Here is a 16,065-nt window from a genome sequence, read left to right on the forward strand (position 1 = left end):
GGTTTGTAATTAATTACATTTTGAAATTAAATAGTGTATTTTATGAATACTATAAAACACAAATTTATAATACCAGATTGAGTCTTAGCCATGAAGACATTATAATCCCTTTTAGAATGTGTCATATGTGACCAAGACAAAGTCCGGAGGCATTAGTTTGTTTGGCTCTGTAATCAAGTGTTCTCTAAGGGATCAAGTACTGTCAATTCAGATATGTATGAAATGTCAGGAGCTTGTTGACCAGATGCACCACCATGTGGTCGGTGAATGAGAAGAACACTGACAACGTTGTACTATGTAATAATGTTCTTGTATAGTAATTGTATTATTTATAAGTAAATTCATAATCTGGATTTTATGGTTATCATCATCTATCTGTTAATTGTAATACTGAGACTTGTAAACATTGACTAGACAGTAGAATTATGCCTGCAGTTTTTACTTGTGAAGGTTATATTACAACAGTTTTTGACCTTCACATCAGTAATGACCTTGCATGTTTCATTGTCTAGGTATATGAAGGTTTGATGCACACTCTGGACAGTATGTAGAAAATGATTACATGATTGTGTATTTTATCCATGTGTGATGAGAAAGAAGAAACCAAAACTGTTCTATGTGGCAGAAGTCTACTAGAAGCTAGATTAAACGTAAGGAAGCAGGTTTGGTGAATCCTTGTCTTTGATGTAGGCCCTTACATTTGAAGCAGAAGATAAGTGGGTTGGTTCCCAGTCTTTGCAGTATGCATGAACAGTCAAAATAGACATTGTTACAAAATTTAAGTAGACTGGTTCCATGTTATTGCTCTTTTTGAAGTCATTTGGGTCTATTTCACTTCAATCTGCAGCACTATTCTAATTTATATTGAAGGCAAGTTAAAATGTCTAGAATTTCGGTTATAACCTATTTTACAGGATATCTTTTCTTTCCTTTCTAATTCATGAATGTAAAATCAAATTTTGAGAGAGTTTTTTTCTTAACAAGTTTCTGTTTTCATTCATAGAAAAATGTCAGATGTTGTTGTTGTTGTTGTAGTTTTTAATGCCATTTTTCAGCACAAGATAGACTATAAATGGAGGCCAGTATAACTGGTGGAGGAAGAACCCTGGAAGAGTCCAGGAAGAACCACTGACCCACAAGAAGCTACTGGCAGGCTGTCACGTGTACCCATGTTAGCCGAGCCCGAGACTCGAACCCATGCAGACAGAGGTGAGATGGCAGTGATCCGGAACAGTGAGCGCTTTTGACCACTCAGCCACCTCAAAATGACAGGACACTAGACTAAGAAAGTAATTTTTTAATATTCATCTATGGATATTGTATTATTTCATGGTTCCTAAGCAACATTAAAACATTTGACACCACCAGGAATGCATGGAAATCATAATACAATTTTGCAGCGCTTGAACAAATCATGGAACTTTTGATAATGTTATGTTGCTGCAATGTTAGCTTGTCTCATCTGGGAGTAAACTTGTGTATGTTATGTCCTTTTATCTGTCATGTCCCAATACTGTATCTGTCAGTATGTATGACCCTGTGTCAACATGATATGGTCTGGTGTCTGTCAGCATGGTATGTTCCCATGTCTGTCAACTTATATCCCTGTGTCTATCAAAATGGTATGATCCAGTGTCTATCAATATGGTATGATCCAGTGTCTGTCAACATGGTATGGTCCTGTGTTTGTCAACATGGTATGGTCCTATGTCTGTCAATATGGTATGGTCCTGCATCTGTCAACATGGTATTGTCCTGTTGCTGTCAGCATGGTATGGCCCAGGGTCTGTCAGAATTGGTATGGCCCAGTACATGTCAACGTGGTATGGCCCTGTGGCTGTTAACATGACATAGCCTTGTGGCTCTCAGCATGGTATGGCTCTGTGGCTATCAGCATGATATGGCCTAATGTCTAACAGCATTTGAGCTTCTTCCAAAATAAACACTAGACCAATTATAACTGATTTTGGCTAGGACATTCAGGTATAAAGGTCTTTCAAAATTTGCCAGATCTGCCATCATATATGGTCATCATTACTAAATACAGAAACACCTTTCAATGATTTCTTTACAGACTGCTTGGTAGAATTCTTACAAATTTGAAAGAAAACCTTATGCCTTTTAGTATCTTTAACATTTCACCTCTATTTAGATTTGCCATCAGACATGGCTGCCATTACTAAAAATAGAAAAACCTTTAATATGAATACTTCTGCTAAAAAAATAAAGGAGTTTGACCTAATTTAACTGAGATCATAAGAGCAGAAATGACTAAATTTATATAATTGAGACTAATTTGCCTTAAAAGTAGGCTACTGTTGCTGAAATAGAAAATCTTGTAATAATTTTTAATAAAAAGCTGCTCAAAAGAAATATGGCTGAAAGTGTCCTGGCTTGAACACATTTCACATTTATGTAAATGGAACCAATGTTACTAAAGCAGTGGAAAACATTTAAAACTGAATCTCAAAGCACCAACTTAGGAGAACATCCTGACATAAATTGCTTCTCTGTATTGATTTTTAGTTTGGTTTGGTTTGGTGCTTTAAGGCACAGAAACACAAGGGAGTCTTTTTAGTTCTGAGGCAATTGAGGTAGAGTGCCTTACAAAAGGACACCCCATATTATGTTACCAAGGCTGGTGCGATTGTAGGATTCCAACCTGTACCCATTTGTTTCCAGCACACTACCCCCTGAGTCACCATTTTTCCTTGGGAAAATGATGCAGGTGTTCCATCAGACATGGTTGAAGACACACTGACTAGAGAAACTTAAACTTTTATTTTCATAAGATATGTGATCAAGAGTATTGGAAGAAATTTGTACAGAAAGAGTTTCTGGGCCAACTGCTCTTGCATATTGTCTGTGATCATGTTGATAGCCAGGTAAATGATCATGGGCCCATTGAGATGGTCCTATTTCTCCTTTGATATGCTTCCTGATCACATTAATGTTAGGGATATAAACCTGGTAAGATGATGACTGATTTGATGTAGAGGCATTCCCTCCCATCTACTTGGGTGTTCTGGTCACCCCCTGTCCCTGACTGATTTTGTTACTATTTTAACTCATCAGAGGGAATAGTTCAGGTTGATTCATATGTTCAACTGATAACTTTGTTGTGTCAGTGAGAGGTTTATATACCCCTTTGTTGCCATTGTCGCTGAAGATGCCAGTGAAGCCGCTGTTGCTATTGATAAGGTCATGTGACCATTGTTGTAGCATCCAAGTTGTGAAATGAACCATTATTTCATAGCTGAGTTTTGGACACATGTAGAAATATGATTTTAAAGGGGGTATAAAATAAAAAATGAATAGAAAACTCTTATGAATTTTTTATTTTCAATTTACAAACACCTTGTTCTCTATATTATAGAACCACAAGCCCTACTAACCCTCTTGATTTTGCCATAAGTAAGATGAAAATGACCCTTAGAATACAGGCTTATGGAACAAAAGCAAAACTATGGAAAAATTATTGTTGTGGTAAAATCCGGATAACTGGCTTGTCCGTGTTTGATTTGGATCTGAGTTTCATATTAGATATAGTGGAGTTAGTCAGGGAACCAGATTAACTTTACAGTAATACCTCAGATGCTTTAAACTGCACATGTTTTTTCAGGTGAAGCATCTGCATGATGAAACATTTGATCATATAATTTTTTCACAACTGGTGTCTAGCAATTGAAAGATGTTGTAAACGAAAGGGAAAATAAACATCTTAAAAAGTGTCAATAATCAGTGCAGAAGAATAAAAAGGAATATTCAGATTCCTGTGAATAAAATTAGGAAGGGACACAGCTTTATTGGACATCATGTGTTGATTTGAGTATATCTCATGGCAGGATGCATGATTGTCGTTATGGTGTGAAATGAAAAAAAAATTCCAAGAATTAGGTCAAGCTGAGATATAGTGACTAACCATTGAACTGCATAACATTTGGAACTGAAGTTTGTGCAACTGTACTAGAGGTAAATAAGGTCTGTGTTCTTTACAAACTTTTCAGTTGAACATAATGTTTACTGTTGATGCGGAATTTTCAAATAGTGAACTTCCTGAATACATGTTTTCCAACTTGATAATAGCAGTACATGATATTTTGTTGAAAAAGATCAACTGCCTTATTGAGACAGTCTTGCTTGGGTTGTCAGGTCTGTAGAATAATCCTGAATTCAGCCCTACTAAAAAGACAAAATCATATTTTCAGCCCATATCATAGCAAAGGGCAGTAACTCTTACCCATTACTTCCCTTTGCCATCTCCAGCTGTCTCTGTTTTTCAGCTTTGGTTCTGTACAACCTCATACAAGACCACTGCTGTGAATCCAAGGCCAAATTAGTTGTTTAATTTGAACTTCCATGCAGAGCTTGGGATTTATTTGGATTAATGTTCATTCCTAAAATAATGAGTGTTGTTTTAGTGACTTTTTAAAATGCTGCATTGTTAACTTGCATACTTGAGTCAGCCAGTCCATATATCCCAATCAGGAGATCTTACTGAAAGATTCATCCATGTATCCGGCCCTACATCTTCATCTTTTGACAATTCCAGACACCGTAGATTTCTGTCTGACATGCCTATGACATCATCCAATTACAAGTATGGGGATCTTCATGATAGATCAATCTGTCTCACCAGGTCCATGACTTCATATATCTCAACATTTATAAGATCTCTTAATGACAGATTAATCTGTCTCACCAGGTCCATGACTTCATATCTCAACAATTACAAGATCTTAATGATATCTGTCCTAACATGACTATGTCTACTTACAGGTACAATTATGGTGATCTTATTGATAAATCCATCTGTCTTGCTTGGTGTAAGACTATCCAAGCACATTATGACAGATAAATTGCAGGGCTCGAATTTAACACAGATTTCTTTGTAGCCAGAAGGCCTAATATATTGAGAAATTTATTAGTCCTGCCAAATCTTTACTAGTCCTGTTCACAAAACAATGTCACACACCTTCCATGTACGTTTACCAATTCAATTTTAAAGTTTGAACAACCCACAAAAAACTGGATGTTTTCTGTGTGTTTGATTTTGCGAAATGTATAAACCATTTACACCACATAACATTCCTTTCCTTGTCATAATTTAGCCATTCCCTGTCTTTTGTCCATTTCTTTTGAAACTTTCCATTATGCTTTTCCCAATCATAAGAATTATTCCTCGTCATTCTCATTCAACTTTTGCTTTTTTTCTGGTGGCTGAACACTTATCAAATGCCACATTTTGCCTGTCTTATAAGGAGGGAATTGTGCATTGTTTTGAAATACAAGAGGTTATAGTATAGCTGATGTGAATTATTTAAAGCAAGAAAAGGAATGGCACAGTGTCCTTTACATGAGAAAGTCAGAGCTAAAAACATGTTTCAAAACACATGTCTTTGCCCCCTCCCACAATTAAATGGTCTCTCCCTAACAAAGACTTAACTTCAGCAGATGTTCTGCATGATCAAAGCAGTGGCTATTGTAAACACTGTTATAAAATATTAGCAACAGAAGATAGTATTAGTTTCAGCTTGGAAAAGGTGTGTTCCCATCAAACGAAGCCATCTGACACTCAGCACATTGTATTTAACAGCTCCAGTTACGGTATCATAAGTCGTAAGTATGGTAATTGTTCCTAATTAATCGAACCTCAATGTATTGTTGAAATTAATAAGGTGAAAATTGTTCAAATCTTAGATGCCCAGGCTCAGAGATTTTAATTCCCAACAAATGTACAGCATTCAGCTTGGATATCTCCACGTGTATTCAATTATTTGTTCATTCTTTTAAGGGAAAAATATAAAAACTATTTTTATCATTGTATGGAAAGGATGTGTCAGTAATGTAATTGTAATAAATTGATCTAATTCTTATAATTATTTTGATGGAAATGTAAAATATGTAGTTTCCTGTCTGTGACTGTTGGAGCGTTTGGGTAGCGAGCAAACAAAAAAGAACTGTAAACAAAAAAAACGTGCAAACTAATTTCTTTGAATAGTTTTTGTGTGGTATTCTGCTTTGTAGTTGTGGTCGAGTGAATAAAATATGATACCATGTCATTTTTTCATGAATTCGTTATCAGATTAATAATGTGGTTTGCAGACATACATTTTTTTTGGTATGAAGCTGAGACTGGAAAGAAAGCATTGGTTGTTTTAGACAAAGCTGAGGTTTGGAGAAGAGCTTGCTTGAGACATCTTTAAAGTCCTGAACTGCATAACTGATTTCTTGTACAGATATAACTATATACCTATGAACTAGGCATAGGTCTTCTTGCTTTTTCATCCAAAGCATTTTTGTTTTGATCATAACTACATTAAAACACCTAGAGTGTTATAAAATATTGCAACCATATCAGATTGTATAAAATACATAAAAACATTAAAATGTATATATTTTCTTTTAACTGTAATAACCGCAGTTAAATTGGACTTGTATTATCCTAGCCATATTTTACTCAATTATCATTGTTTTCCCTACAATAGACTCTTTAAAAACCAATAAAATTGGCATGTACATTATTAGCTCACATGAATCAAGTAGAGCAGTGCTTCAGTTGTACCATCCCTGGAAGTGGTGTCAGCATTGACATGAGCACAGATAAAAGCATTTACTTATGTCCAGCCTATGTGCACCACAACCATGTGTTATGCCTATATCCAGGGCAACAGATTGTAGTTGTTTTTCAAGCACATTCATCTTGGGGATAGGGCTGTGATGGATGACTTTCAACATTTAAATTAGTGTTGCATTATTGGTATAGTTACTGCATCGTTCTACCAGGAATAATGACTCTTTTTAAGTGGATGGATCTTGGTGAGTACTACGTCCTTATTACAGAAGTATCTCTTTTTAACCCAGATTTCATGCATTAGTGACTGGATACATTTTCTACTTGAAGTTTATTTCTCAATTAAGGTCTGAATCGTGAAGGTAGATGGAACGTTTTATGCATCTCTGTTAGAACCTTGCCCATAAAACAAAAGAATATTACTGCAACCTACATTTAAACATTTTCTAGCTTATATTTCATTTTTGTTTTTAGCAGATGACCACATAGGCTTTCGCCTCTTGTATAATACTGTTATTCTTGGCATCACCTTAATGAATACTACACTCATTTCAAATGGAGATCACTGTGACCCATATATTATACTTTATACTTTGTTTTTTTGCTGTTCATAAAGCATATGATTGTAAACAGTTCCTAATACTCACCCAGAAAGGTCGATGTGACCTACATTCCACATTATGGCTGATATATTATGTTTCACTGACTTTGGGTTAATTTTGTGTTTCATTGATCATTTCTCATTCATTGTTCATGTTAAAACCGTTATCCATGATGTGCGTCTCTGCTACAACACTCAAAATAAACACAGGTCCTGGTGTCCTCTATTTTCTATTCTACTTTCTTTGGCTAATTGTCCATTTAGTTCATCAGCATGCTATACACCTTGCTGAAACTTAGTCTGTCTGACAGAATACAGTTTGAGTATATTCATCTTGACTGCATCTGTGCTATGTAGTCTGTATTGCTATATATGTATCACTGTAGTCTGTGTCACTATGAATATGTAACTGTAATTATCACTGTATTTATCACTGTATGTATCACAGTGTATGTATCACAGTGTACGTATCACTGTGTACGTATCACTGTGTATATATGACTGTAGTCTGTTTCACTGTGATCTGGGGGCCCAGAGTGGCCGAGTGGTCTAAAGCGCTCTCCGTTACGGATCACTGCCATCTCACCTCTGTCTGCATGGGTTTGAGTCTAGGATTTGGCCAATGTGGGTATGTGAGAAAGCTTGCCAGTAGCTTCTTGTGGGTCAGTGGTTCTTCCTGGGGTTTTCCCAGGTTCTTCCTTCACCACTAATACTGGCCGCCATGCATAGCCTAATGTGTGCTGAAAAATGGCGTTAAACCCCACAACAATAACAACAACAATATCACTGTGGTCTGATTTTATATTTTAACTTAATAATTAATATTTAGAATGGCTGGTGGAGACAACTAAAAGTTTGTGTAGAGGATAGCTTTGTACAGTAAAAGTTTAAATAACTGGATTACAGTTATCTGGATTATTAACTAAGATGGACAATGGCTATACCCAAAGTCCCAATTTAATTGTTAAAAAAAATATAATCTCATACAATTATATGTACTGTAGTAGTTTCATTAAGTTAATAGAAATATAATTAGGAGATAGAATGGAGAGAGTGATAAACAAGACAAAGTGTATTATTTTACCAGATTGTCATTGAGCTAGTGCCATAATAACAGTATGTAAATTGTCTGGCAGACATTGTTTGAACAAGTATAATTAAAGGCTTATAATGGTTTTTGATCAAAGGCATTCTTTAGACTTAGCCTGTATTATAAACTGTTGGTAATCAACAGTGACTTAATGAGTGATAAATGTAGTCTTCTACAGGTGTAAATGGAATCTGTCAATCAGGTTACAGGTGTAAATGGAATCTATATCAATCAGGTTACAGGTGTAAATGGAATCTATATCAATCAGGTTTACCTTGATCAAAGCTCTCTAACATTTATATATGTTTAAAGAACTTTGTGCTGTATTAAATCATCTGAGTGTTGTTATTATTCTTTTACTTCTCCACATCATATCATTTTTTTCTCTCAGTCATATCGCTACAATGTCTGCAGTGTGACAGTTTATAGTGATGTCTAGCACTGTGGCATCATACCATAGACATGTAGCATGATGTCCCACACAGTCACTTTATCCTGACATCAAGCCAACCAATCCTAACACTAATCTCTTAATGATGAGTGCCAAGTGAGGCAGCTGTTAAGTACAATTTTTCTAAGTCTCTGGTATGACTCGAATGATTTAAATTTTACTTTAATTGTTCATGATACTCTGGTTTGTGCAAATTGAAAGTCAGCATGATTTTGGTGTTTTGGCATTTGCAGGAAATAAAATATGATAGGTATAAGTATATAATATTAAGGATATTTGATAGAGATAAGCATAGAACATTTAAAAATATGATAGGTATAAATATATGTATTATTAAAGATATTTAACAGGTATAAACATACAATTTTTATAAATAAGATAGGTACATATATATACAATGTTAAGGTTATTTGATAAGGATAAAACATAAAATATAAAAATAAGATACGTATAAATGTAAAATATTAAGGATATTTTATATGTATTAACATAGAATATTAATAAAATATGATAGGTATGAGTAAAGGAAATATATTGTAATTTGCATTTAAAAACTGCAAATAGAAATAAGACATCTCTTTAAGTTTACAGTATTTGTAGTATAGCCAACAAGATGTTAATTTGTAGATACTAACTTTATACCCATGATGATAAATTATTTTTAATGATTTATATGTACATTTATTAGAGAGGTCAGAGTTCATCTCTCTTTGCTGTCCAACATGGTACTACATTATCATACAAAGCAGACTATTGAAAAAGTCCCTCTAATTCCAATTTACTAGAAGCCCATCAGTTCCTCCAAGTTAGGGGCATTCTCTACTAGGAATGAAAATGAACAGTTCTTTAACAGTTTTCCTTTTGTTGTAGCACATTCAGAGAAGAACAAAATGACATCATCCATGCTAGTATTGAGACCAGTTTTGATCTGGCCAATGGGTCATACACCTTTGAGTGCCCAGGGTAACCTCAATGCCTTTTGTCTTCATCTTGATAGATTACTTTGATAAACTGCTTGTAAGATATCCATTTTTCAAAGATAAGCAATGAACCAGTTTACACTTCAGTTGTAGCACCAGTTAACATTGTTGAAGATTCCAAGCCTGAACACAGCTGTAAATATTTATTTGAAAGTTTACTGATTATCAAATAAAGCAGTTGTAGATTATTTTAATTCTAACTCTTGCCATGTGATATTATTTACTAGAATCAATGTTATCCAAACAGGAAAAGATGACTACAATATCTTACCATCAGGGCTTGTCTTGTATGTTTCAGCTATTTCTGATGCTGAAAGATGTCTGTTGGAACAGTTGTGTTAAAAAAGATCACTATACATAACATGCCATCAGGGTTGGTATTGTATGTTTTGACTATGTCTGCGATTGAAAGTTGTCAGAACATCCTGTGTATGACAGAGGTACTTATTTGGCTGTTTGTATTAATGAAACTGAGAGTTTATGTTTGAGTTAGTCATGCATTTGATTTCGTTGCTTTTTGGGCATTATATTGATACATTATGAGCCATTGAGTTGGTGATGCATTTGATTTTGGTTGTGGGTTTTGTCTGTTTATTGGTGGTACATTATGATCTGTTTTTGACACCTTAGATTCAGAGTCTGTACCATTCAGAAAGCTTGGTAGAATGGTAGTGAGGACTACAAACAAAGCTTGGTAGAATGGTAGTGAGGACTGCAAACAAAGCTTGGTAGAATGGTAGTGAGGACTACAAACAAAGCTTGGTAGAATGGTAGTAAGGACTACAAACAAAGCTTGGTAGAATGGTAGTGATGACTACAAACACAGCTTGGTAGAATGGTAGTAAGGACTACAAACAAAGCTTGGTAGAATGGTAGTGAGGACTACAAACACAGCTTGGTAGAATGGTACTGAGGACTACAAACACAGCTTGGTAGAATGGTAGTGATGACTACAAACAAAGCTTGGTAGAATGGTAGTGAGGACTACAAACACAGCTTGGTAGAATGGTAGTAAGGACTACAAACAAAGCTTGGTAGAATGGTAGTGAGGACTACAAACACAGCTTGGTAGAATGGTAGTGATGACTACAAACAAAGCTTGGTAGAATGGTAGTAAGGACTACAAACAAAGCTTGGTAGAATGGTAGTGAGGACTACAAACACAGCTTGGTAGAATGGTAGTGAGGACTACAAACACAGCTTGGTAGAATGGTAGTGAGGACTGCAAACAAAGCTTGGTAGAATGGTAGTGAGGACTACAAACACAGCTTGGTAGAATGGTAGTGAGGACTACAAACACAGCTTGGTAGAATGGTAGTAAGGACTACAAACAAAGCTTGGTAGAATGGTAGTGAGGACTGCAAACAAAGCTTGGTAGAATGGTAGTGAGGACTACAAACAAAGCTTGGTAGAATGGTAGTGAGGACTACAAACACAGCTTGGTAGAATGGTAGTAAGGACTACAAAGCTTGGTAGAATGGTACTGAGGACTACAAACAAAGCTTGGTACAATGGTAGTAAGGACTACAAACAAAGCTTGGTAGAATGGTAGTGAGGACTACAAACAAAGCTTGGTAGAATGGTAGTGAGGACTACAAACACAGCTTGGTAGAATGGTAGTGAGGACTACAAACAAAGCTTGGTAGAATGGTAGTGATGACTACAAACAAAGCTTGGTAGATTGGTAGTGAGGACTGCAAACAAAGCTTGGTAGAATGGTAGTGAGGACTACAAACAAAGCTTGGTAGAATGGTAGTAAGGACTACAAACAAAGCTTGGTAGAATGGTAGTGAGGACTACAAACACAGCTTGGTAGAATGGTAGTGAGGACTACAAACAAAGCTTGGTAGAATGGTAGTGAGGACTGCAAACAAAGCTTGGTAGAATGGTAGTGAGGACTACAAACACAGCTTGGTAGAATGGTAGTGAGGACTACAAACACAGCTTGGTAGAATGGTAGTGATGACTACAAACACAGCTTGGTAGAATGGTAGTGAGGACTACAAACAAAGCTTGGTAGAATGGTAGTAAGGACTACAAACAAAGTTTGGTAGAATGGTAGTGATGACTACAAACACAGCTTGGTAGAATGGTAGTGAGGACTACAAACAAAGCTTGGTAGAATGGTAGTGAGGACTACAAACACAGCTTGGTAGAATGGTAGTGAGGACTACAAACAAAGCTTGGTAAAATGGTAGTGAGGACTACAAACAAAGCTTGGTAGAATGGTAGTGATGACTACAAACAAAGCTTGGTAGAATGGTAGTAAGGACTACAAACAAAGCTTGGTAGAATGGTAGTGATGACTACAAACACAGCTTGGTAGAATGGTAGTGAGGACTACAAACAAAGCTTGGTAGAATGGTAGTGAGGACTACAAACACAGCTTGGTAGAATGGTAGTGATGACTACAAACAAAGCTTGGTAGAATGGTAGTAAGGACTACAAACAAAGCTTGGTAGAATGGTAGTGAGGACTACAAACACAGCTTGGTAGAATGGTAGTAAGGACTACAAAGAAAGCTTGGTAGAATGGTACTGAGGACTACAAACAAAGCTTGGTAGAATGGTAGTGATGACTACAAACAAAGCTTGGTAGAATGGTAGTGAGGACTACAAACAAAGCTTGGTGGAATGGTAGTCAGGACTACAAACAAAGCTTGGTAGAATGGTACTGAGGACTACAAACAAAGCTTGGTAGAATGGTAGTGATGACTACAAACAAAGCTTGGTAGAATGGTAGTGAGGACTACAAACAAAGCTTGGTGGAATGGTAGTCAGGACTACAAACAAAGCTTGGTAGAATGGTAGTGAGGACTACAAACACAGCTTGGTAGAATGGTAGTAAGGACTACAAACAAAGCTTGGTAGAATGGTAGTGAGGACTACAAACACAGCTTGGTAGAATGGTAGTAAGGACTACAAACAAAGCTTGGTAGAATGGTACTGAGGACTACAAACAAAGCTTGGTAGAATGGTAGTGAGGACTACAAACACAGCTTGGTAGAATGGTACTGAGGACTACAAACAAAGCTTGGTAGAATGGTAGTGAGGACTACAAACACAGCTTGGTAGAATGGTAGTGAGGACTACAAACAAAGCTTGGTAGAATGGTAGTGAGGACTACAAACAAAGTTTTGTAGAATGGTAGTGAGGACTACAAACAAAGCTTGGTAGAATGGTACTGAGGACTACAAACAAAGTTTGGTAGAATGGTAGTGAGGACTACAAACAACTTGTGAAGTTTTTAGAAATTATGTTTGTTTTGGAATGGTAATGGTCTTCGAAATGCTGTTCAAAATAGGAAGTGTTTCAGAAACTTTGCACCTTTGGTTGTATTTCAGAATATTGATATGATCCCGCATCTCTGGACAGTATTTTATATATTTTGATGATACATTTTAAATGCCATGAAAAGGAGAAAATATTTTCAACAATAAAGAAATATTTATATTAAAATAATCACATATAAATGGTTATTTCTAAAATACTAATTGTAATATAAATTTTAGGGATCAGTGTAAGTATGTGAGGTCCTGTCGATTTTATAAGTACTTTGTGACAAAAGTCAATTCAATATGTGTATTGGGTCTAGAGTAATTGTATTAAATAATTATTGACCTTTGTTTAGGTGAATGTGTAGTTTTTTGCAACGAGTCAACTTTATTGACCAACATAAAGCAGACATCAGTGTTTTATTTACTGGCTCATAATACCTCAAAATATTTTTTAACAAAGTTCTATAATTGTTTTATTAATGATTTAGTGGCAAGCATTACAATTTTTAACTCATTTTAGTAGAGTTCAAATGCCATTTGAGCTTCATCATGCTGCACTAAGTGGTGATGTCACAATATTCTACTATAATAATGTTTTTCATATCACATGACTTGTCAGCCAATACAACTGGAATTGTACTGGTTGTTGTACTATATCAGTATTTCTGTGTTATCCTGTTTGCTTCAAATCATGTGTTGAACAGTGGTGTAGACCTTGATCTGCATTGTATGAAGAGCCAGCCATTTCAGGTCTATTATGTTTGCTTCAAAACACAAGTATATAAAGCAACATAGACCCAGATCTTTCATGGCGTGAAAAGTCAGCAGTTCTGAGATACATTTTTAATTATACTAGAATATTGTGACATCACCATTCTTCTTCATAATTGTCAAACAACACTGTTAAAATAAATTAGAAATGTTCAAGCAGATCATTAGAATAAAATTGTCACTGTTGATATTAATTATTAATAACTACATGGTATGTATCATATATGGATGGGTATCCTTGTTTATAGGTTTTAGGGATCAGGATTTCACATTTAGTTGATGATACAGCATCTGTTTGTACCTACAGTTGATCCATGAGACACATAATCGGGTGTATTCTCTTGAAAATTAATTAATCATTAATTAGCTTATGGTAATATCTTTTAATTTAGTACATGGGTATTTACTTTCCCTGTGCACTGGTATGTACTGATTGTTGAACCAGTGATCAAACCTCACCATCCCCACATTGCCTTAAACTTTATGATAGCTAGTACACCTTATTAGCCTGAAAATGGCTGAACATAGTCAGATGAGCATACTTCTAGAAACTTCATATATTTTTTAGATGAATAGTCACTTAAATACACAGTCATTGCTTCAGATTTCTGAGTATCACTATGTCAAGTTTAATTTTTTCCCTGTGCTTGCAGCCTTAATATCATTTCAGAATCTCCATATATAGTACATTTAAGCTTCATTTAACACATCTTACTGATGTATATGATTAAATGAAACATGCTATGGTATCTTTTCAGGTCTAGCCTATTGTCTGTACACGGTGGAAGAGCTGGATTAGTATGGAAGCCCTGCCTTAGTCAGTGGGTGATACCTAAGTTGAAGGAAGACATGTCCAATGTACCCTCCTTATTTTCCCTGATATATAGTACTTAAAAGACATGACATTTATCTTCATGAGGGAAATCAGTATCATTATTCACTTAAGCAGAGCCTCCCTGGAACTGTTTGTCCTATAACGGTGTTGCCGTTCGTGGTAATTGACATTGAAATGGAATGCATGTTTGCTATAAAACATGGTACTGGTTCCATCAAAATGGGTACTTGAGTGTGCTATTATTTATGCTACAGCCTGGCTGAGTACCTGTCACAAGCTAAATGTGGAACATTGCACATATCATTATTTTGTTTAGATTGTATACCTATGTACATTTGAACAGGTATATTTGTTACAAACATCACTGTGAGCAATCTTGCTTAAATAGTCCTGGACAAGTGTTACAAGTTACACAGACCCAAGCTACCACTTGCTTTAAATATCTACTAGATTCAGCAGTGCAGAAACAGTTTTAATGCCTCCAATACACATAACAGTAATGTTTGCATAGATGCTTGATGAATTTATGTGAGCACAATGTTTCTATTATTAGATTGTGTAATGTCTGTTATTTGTCATTTAGTCTGTGATTGATGCTTATGTAACATGGAATTCTCATCCATTACAGGAAACTTGTTATGCTTAACCACTAAGGATGAATATTAATATAAAATAATATAACAAGCAATTACATTTAATTGTAACTTTTAATGACATGATCATGTGGAAGGTTTTACAGTTTCATATGAAGTATTAGGACCTTAAGAAGTCAAAATTGTTTATGCTTACTAAGTTACAGAAAATTTTATAATGAATGAAAGCTCACATCAGAAAACTATAATTTTGTTCCTATTATTTATTATCATATAAGTTAGGTTATAAAAAAAGTAATTAGTATTTAAATCATATTTTACTGGATTTGTCAATTTTTGTGATTTTATTATATTTTATGCATCACTAAAATGCATTAGACCGCATTTAAAAAATGGTACTAGCAGCAGCCTTGCTTGCCACTCAGCATTAAGAGGTTAGTGTTGAGACTGGTCACCCTGGTGTCAGAATAATGTGACTGGGTGGGACATGATGGTGCATGTCAGTAGCATGATGCCCCAGTGCTAGACATCAATTTAAACTGATATGTCCAGACATTGTAGTTATATGACCGAAAAATTGTTAAAGTGAAATTAAAAATCCAAATCACACACACACACACTAAAAGGCATTTGAACATGTTCAAACAAACATGTTGAGTAAAATAAGAGCAAAATATGCATTTCTGCAAGCAGACTTATAGTTAATATATTGTTAATCATGTCTTTAAAACTACAGTAGGACAGAATTGTTTCAAATGTTTGCCATGTTCAAACTTGGACGTTAGTAAGTTATGTTGGCTCAAGGAAAATTATTCCATTGTATTTGTCCATTCATCACTTTCTGATGTACAGTGTCTTAAGCAGACACCTAAAGGATGGAAGCAAATAGCCAT

General features: G+C 35.4%; 1 long non-coding RNA gene across 7 annotated transcripts in view; it reads left to right on the forward strand.

Moving 5' to 3' along the window:
- The window catches only part of LOC149783696 (uncharacterized), a 33,746-nt gene extending 18,249 nt beyond the window's left edge, over window positions 1-15,497 (forward strand). For 6 of the 7 annotated variants that reach the window (XR_016413654.1, XR_016413657.1, XR_016413655.1 and 3 more), the window contains 3 exons: window positions 1,056-1,289; window positions 9,587-9,679; window positions 14,503-15,497. This is a non-coding gene — a long non-coding RNA (uncharacterized LOC149783696). The remainder of the gene's footprint in view (window positions 1-1,055; window positions 1,290-9,586; window positions 9,680-14,502) is intronic. The other variant, XR_016413656.1, reaches the window with a different exon arrangement.
- The last annotated feature ends 568 nt before the right edge of the window (window positions 15,498-16,065 follow it).

The sequence above is a fragment of the Sinohyriopsis cumingii genome, chromosome 14, assembly GCF_028554795.1.
Source record: "Sinohyriopsis cumingii isolate HCF-2022 chromosome 14, ASM2855479v2, whole genome shotgun sequence".
Taxonomy (NCBI): Eukaryota; Metazoa; Mollusca; class Bivalvia; order Unionida; family Unionidae; genus Sinohyriopsis; species Sinohyriopsis cumingii.